Genomic DNA, 7,345 nt, shown 5'->3' on the forward strand with positions numbered 1-7,345 from the left:
ATTTTTTATAGTCACGTGAATTACAATAAGATCCAATATAAATATAGTAATAACTGCTTACTTTAAAGTCCTACAATAAAGAGTTTTAAATATTGTAAAGTAAACGATTTAGTGAATTGTATATGATTAACGAAAAACTAGATTAAAAGTAGATAGAAAAAACAAAAAACTATGAAATAAAGAAAAAAAAATTGAAATTATGTGTAGGATTAAAAATCAAAAATTGAGGAAATAAAAATAAATAAAATTTATGTTAAATTAACGTTTAAGTTAAAACTTATACTAAAAATATTTTTTACGTAACGCATTAAAAACAATATGTTTTAAAGTATCTAAAAATTTAAATTTTTATACTATTTTAAAAATTCTACAAAGACTAGTCTGTTTTTGCATGAAATCCAGATAAAAAAAATAACTAACAAGTAAAATAGGTTAGAAACGATCAGGTTAAAAGTGATCGCGTTAGAAGTTAAATCGGGTTAGAAATAGTGATGTACCGGACCCGGACTTTTTTCTCAAATTAGAATCCGGAAGAAACCGGATTTTTTTTTAAATTAAATTTCGGCCGGATCCGGAACCAGATTCTTAATACTCTAAGTTAACTGTAATGTAATTAGTATAAAAAATACTATGTACGATAATGCAATTTTATATAACTAACTACTAACTAAGTATAATTGTTTGAAGTTTATCTTTTATATGTTATATCTAACTATATACTTTTGAATTTTAAAAATTATAGTTAAAAAAATTTTAGACTAAAAGTATTAAAGTGCTGCTACAATAATTAAATAATAAAAAAGTTTATGATATGTTATTAAGGTCTAGTTAAGATTAACAGTTAAAAATAGTAGCTGTTATGTTTGCTAATTTTCTGAACAATATTTACATTTAAATTTTATAAAATTGAAAGAACAAAAGAAAAACTTTAAATTGAAAGAAGTGTAAAAAAAACTTCAAATTGAAAGAACGATAAAAAACACTAAAGTTTTTTTTTTGCTAAACTTATAAACTTTCCATGATTTTTTGCAACCAGAATATCAGCTAATTTTAGATAATATCAGGGTTGCCACTCTTTGATTCAAAAAAGCTAACCTGAGTGATTATAAACTTTCCTGAGTCAGAATGAGGTTTTGAAAAACCAAAAAAATAATTACTTTAAGCTAATAATTAGTAGAACAGCTAGCCACAAGGTTGAACATTTTAAGTAATGTTTACAATTAAGGCTATAGGGGGTTAAACACTTTTTTACAAGTTGATCTTATTTAATAGAATACTATCTTAGCTACCAGATGCTTTTCATAGCTTTACAAAATTGAAAGTAGTTTTTGACATATAAGCGGTCAAAACCGGAGAGTTCCATAGGGACCTAATCGAAGGTGCAAGCTAAAAACGAGTAAATATCCATTTTACTAAAGTCTAAGTCCTCCTAGGTTTTTTAAGCTAGGTACCTCAAATTTTCAAAAAAATATTCCTTACACAGTTTAAAAGCTTTTGAGTGTTGGAATTTTAAATAATTGAAATTTACAAATTTAAGGTCTAAAAGGGGACTAAAAAAGGGGACTTTTTATCAAAATAAAAAAAATTTTCTACACTCAAATGATTCAAAATTTAGTAAAGAGTAAACTGTGAAAATTTTAATAAGTTTGCTTAAAACTGTAGGAGGAGATAGATTTTTAATGAAATGGTTTTTTTCGCCTTTTTAGTTTGCACCTTCTATAAAGAAGCTATTGAGCTGGCCGGCTTTGACCCCTTGTATCTCGAAAACTATTTTGAATTTTGTTAAGCTGTAAAAATACCTGGTGGCTAAGATTAAAATCTATCAAATAAGATCAACTTGTAAAAATCAAGGTGGAGCCCCCTATAGCCTTACCCATCTAATATTAATTAAAATCAAGTTCTTGAACAAAACTAACTAGAAAATCACAAAATATTTAAAACTGGATCATCTCAAACTCATTCGAAATCTAAAAGAAAACTAGCCTAAATTTTTCAAAAAATCTTAAAACTAGTCTGAGTTTTTATAAAAAACTAAACTAGCACTAGATTTTCGAAAATTCCCAAAAATTTTCAAACTAACAGGGTTGCCACTGTTTAAGTCAAAAAAAAAACTAGCTAGAGTGAGTATAAACTAGCCTGAGTCTAAAATTTTTTTAATCTAATAATCAGTAGAACAGCTTGCTATAAGGTTGACAATTTGGTAGTAAAGTTTTTAATTTTACCAGATAGATTAAATGTTGCATTTCTGAAATTTTTGTTTCATAGTTTAAATGTAAACGAATGTAAATTAGTCACGTGTACAAAGTGAGCCAATCACGGTAGGTGTTTAATTTTCGAACGTATTTTCTGACGAAAATGACTCTTTTTAATTTTAACAGGGTTTGTTTTTGAAAAAATACTTTTCTGTATACTTTTTTTACTTACTAGATTCGAATCGGCCGGATCTCTGTTAGGATCCGGCCGGAACCGGATCCGGACTTTTTTTTCAGATTAGAATTCGGCCGGAACCGGATCCGGATTTTTTTTTCATATCAAGATCTGGCCGGATCCGGATATCAGACAAAAATGGCAATACAGTCCGGTACATCACTAGTTAGAAATGATCGGCTGAAGTGATTGGGTTAGAAGTGATCGGGTTAGAAATGATAGCGGGTTAGAAGTGATCGGGTTAGAAATGATAGCGGGTTAGAAGTGATCGGGTTAGAAATAATAGGGTTTGAAGTGATCGGGTTAGAAATGATCGGCTCCCATAAAATCGAGCTCTAAAACAAAATGTATAAATATGAAAGTTGTTATACTAAATATTTGGATAATAGCTGTACAATTATTTATTTATACTTACTTATATGAGCATTACATGTAACTAATAGTATAGATAGCCATAATTATATGGGTAGTTAGAATATATAGTTTTTGAATTAAAAGATAGGAAAATAGCATTTACTTGCGTTTTTTAACTTCTAAAGAAATTGTTATATTTGTTATTAAGCACGCTAAAGCAAAAAAAACATCTTGTTCTGTTTCATAAAGCTATTTTTGATTATAATGGAAAGCGGTACTAAAAAATAACACTTAAAAGACCAACGATTATATAAAACAAGTAAATGAAACTGTTCTTAGAAAGTTAATTTTTTTTTGAAATTATGGTAGCTACAACTTTTATTTAACTATCAAAAGTAAGTGTTAAAATTTATAAAGCATTGTCTTTGTTTTCGACAAGACGTTAAAACGTCGGTCGGTGTACGACGTAGTGTAACCAAAAAGTTCCTCGTGCAACAGGTCCTAGAACCCAATATTAAAGCTTTTTTTCGTTAAATAAATTAATATACCATAAGATTAAAAAATTAATAAGTATATCACTGAAAGGATCAGAAAACAATTTACGATAGGTTATTTAGCGACAAAAAAAGCGCTCAATATATTTGATCCTAAGACCTGGTGCACGATGGTAGTAGTTTCTAAAAGAAATTTGAAATGACTCAAATTTTTTTAATAAAATTAATATATTTTAATTTATAATAACAAATTATACAGTATTCTTCTTTTATTACACTGACATATTTTTCTGTGTGTTAACTTCTAATGTTCATGTATATAATTTACTATAATTTCGGTCTACATAGAATCATATCTCATTTAGTAACTTTTCCATTGACAAGTACGTGTGACCATAACTTTATTTCATTTAAAGTTATAATTCAAAGTCAAAATATTATCAATGTTTAAAAAGATACAAATGATTTTAAGGAGGCAGATTTTGAAAACATCAATAATTACTTGTCAAAATATGATTGGACTTCAGTATTTAACACGACAAAAAACCTCCAACATTTTTATGACCAAATTATCAGCTCAATTCAAACCTCAATTAAATTATATCTTTATACTACTTTATTCTAAAACTAACAAAAGCAAGAAATATCCATCTCACACTAAAAAAATATTAAAGGAAAAACTTAATCTGTACAAAATAAGTAAGACAATTAAATCGTTTTCTAAAGATTATAAAAATAAGTCAACAGAATATCAGTCAGCCGTAAAAAATGCAACTTAATAATTAAGAAAAGTTCTGCAAAAACCCTAATTTAAAAATGTTGTATAGTTACGTTAAGTCTAAACTTAGATTAAGTACTGCAATACCCCTTTTATATGACAATAATTTAGAGAAAACTATAACTTTAAATTTTATATTAGCCTTACTTTTTAACAGAAGTTTTCAAAAAGTATATAAAATAGATGATAACCACCAAAGTTTTAAACTAGCTCAAAAATTTTTAGTAAAATGCAAAGCTTTTTTATAACTTATGAAGACATTAAAAATTCAACTTACCACCGAAAACATAAAATAATTAGAACCCCAGAAAATATCCCGCCATATTTCATTAAGCATGCAATTCCATCAACAATTTTTCCACTTTCATTGATTTTTAATTGAGCAATAGAATTAGCTGAAGTACTAAAACTATGGAAAATGTCTCTTGTCATTCCAGTTCATAAGAAAGGTAACAAACACAACGCGTTAAACTATAGGCCAATACCTTTAACTAGTGGGTTTTCTCGAACTTTTGAGCGCATTATATCTGTAAAAATTTTAAATCACCTTTTTGACTATAATTTACTATCCGATAAACAACTTGGTTTTGTCCCTAACCGCTCTTCAAACATTAAAATATTAACATCCATACATTCATCGATAGTTCCTTATCTCAAAAACGAATATATTGAACTAGTTTACACTAATATCCAAAAAGCTTTTGATTCAGTATCACACAAACGATTATTGAAAATATTGAGTCAGTATGGACTACATCAATCCTTAGTGAAGTGGTTCAAAAATTTTTTAATTGGGAGATCACAAATAAAGGTCTGTAATGATACGCTGTCAGACCTTTGATCAATATACAGTGGAGTACCACAATGTGGTGTAATTGGCACCCTCCTTTTTTAATTTACATTAATGACATTAGTTCAAACATTGATATTAAAATAGGTGTGAGTTTATTTGCAGATGGTACAAAAAATTTTAGTGAGTCAAATATCTCTTTACAATCTACTCTAGATAATATTTACAAATGGTTGAAAACAAGAAAACTCGATTTGAATCCTACTAAATGTAAGATTCTAACAATTAAAAAAATAAATAGTTTGACCCGATTGACCGATTTATCAATAAAACTAAGATATTAACAGTTAAAGTTTTTAAGGATTTAGTAATATATATCTCCGAAAACTTAAAATGGAACGAACACATAAACTATTTATATAATGTTGCACAAGTTTCATCCTATCAAATATTAAAAAGTTTTAAAACTAGTTTAACTACTATTATAACAAAACTATTTAAAATATATGTCCGTCCCAAGCTTGAATACAATACACAAATTTGGTCACCCTTTTTAAAACAGAACATTAACAAAATTGAGTCTGTGCAGAGAAAATTCACCCGGTTGATTTGTAGTCGTTGTAACATTTCCCATTCATCATATAATGATAGATTGATTAAACTTGAATTGAGGTCTCTAGGGTATAAAAAAATAAAATATAAAAATAGTTTTAAAAACAGTCAGTGGCAAAGTTCATTTTTTAAAAGAGCAGAGACTATGTGAAACAAATTACCACAAGATGTAGTATCGTGTTAAAAGGTAGATCATTTTCGACTAAAACTAAAAATATTTAATTTAAGTAGTATAAATATCAGTAAAACTCAGTAATTTTCAAAAAAACAGTACAGAAAAACAAATAAATATATATTTGTTTAATATTTATCTCATTTAAATTAGCTACTGATTTCTTTATTTTTCTATTTATAATATTAACTATTAATACTTCCCTACGCCTTTCTCCTGACAGAATACTAATTTAAATTTATTACTTTTGTACAACTAATTTTTTAAGTCTTAAATATCGACTTTTATATCAATCAAATAAGTCTAGACTTGTTAATGTTTGATATTTTGTTTATGTTTATGTTTTGTTGGGTATAAATGTTTTTTGTTTTCATTATTCTCATTGCGTGTCTTGTTTAAGTGGCTCAGGTTTTGATGCCTGAGTCAAACATTGCACAATAAACAGTATAACAATAATAATAATATTGTGACGTAATTATTAGATACATTTTTTTCAATGATTAGAAACCAGTAAATATTTAAAATTAGTACTTCCTTCATTTTCATGTAAGTAGTTTATATTATGATTTGTTATCTTATTTTGTATTTATACTTTAATTTATTTAATACAGACTTGATAATTACAAATTTTATATAGTATTATAACAGTCGGATTTAATACTAAGTATTTTATCTACTATTAATCGATAATAATCTATAGCAATTATTTTTATTTTTAATGGAAACATGGACCTACTTTAGCTTCTATTCTTTCCGTACAGTATTTATTTTTTACACAGCTCAGTTGAAGTGTGTTGACTCGTTTAACTCACAGAAACATATGTCAGTGTAATAGAAGAAGGATACTGTATAATTTTTTATTATTATATGTTCCACTGAACTTGTTTCGCTAGGATCTTTTGTTAACAAACGCCTAGATTTATATTTTGAATAGTTATATTTTAACTAACTTTTTATTTTTAACAAAAAGTTACCGTCCCCATTGGTTTTTTTTTTAACTTTTAAGTTAAAATAGAAATCTGTTAATTTTTTATAGTAGATGTAAATAAAAGAATTTTTTAGTTTACCTTTACATGTTTTAATTAAAGTTTATTCAAACTTAAGCTTTTATAATACAAACAATATCATAAAGAAATGCTAAAAAAATATCACGATTTTTAAAGTGGTTTTCGGAATAAAATTTTAAATTATCAATTAAGTGTAAATTCAAAAGTTAAACGGAGTATTTTCTTCATAAATATGAATAATAACTAATATACTATACTATGAAAAATAAAAGTATACTTTAACCTTTATTGTTAGTTTGAATTTTTTACTCTGATTAATTGTTTATCTAAGTTACTGAGTTTCTTTAATTAGAACAGTTTTAAATATGCATAACCTATAAATAACTAAAAATAAAATTAATTACATATACTTTTATTAAATTTTAATTTCATATACTTAAAGATCTTTGCTTAAAATATAATAATAACTACAGAAAAAAAAAAAACTTTTATTAAACTTTTTTTTTCATATACTTAAAGATCATTACTAAAAAAAACTAATAATAAAAATAGGTCTTACTTTAAATAGGTTTAAAGAATAAATTTTTAAAGTCTATGGAATTAAGACTTATGGATGACAACTAAAAATTCAATACTTTTATTGCATTTATACTAAGTTTTTACAGTAAAATATTATGCATTTAAAAATATTTACTTATAAAACTATAAACA

Source organism: Thalia democratica, chromosome 4 (genome assembly GCF_965202585.1).
Source record: "Thalia democratica chromosome 4, ktThaDemo2.hap1.1, whole genome shotgun sequence".
Classification (NCBI taxonomy): domain Eukaryota; kingdom Metazoa; phylum Chordata; class Thaliacea; order Salpida; family Salpidae; genus Thalia; species Thalia democratica.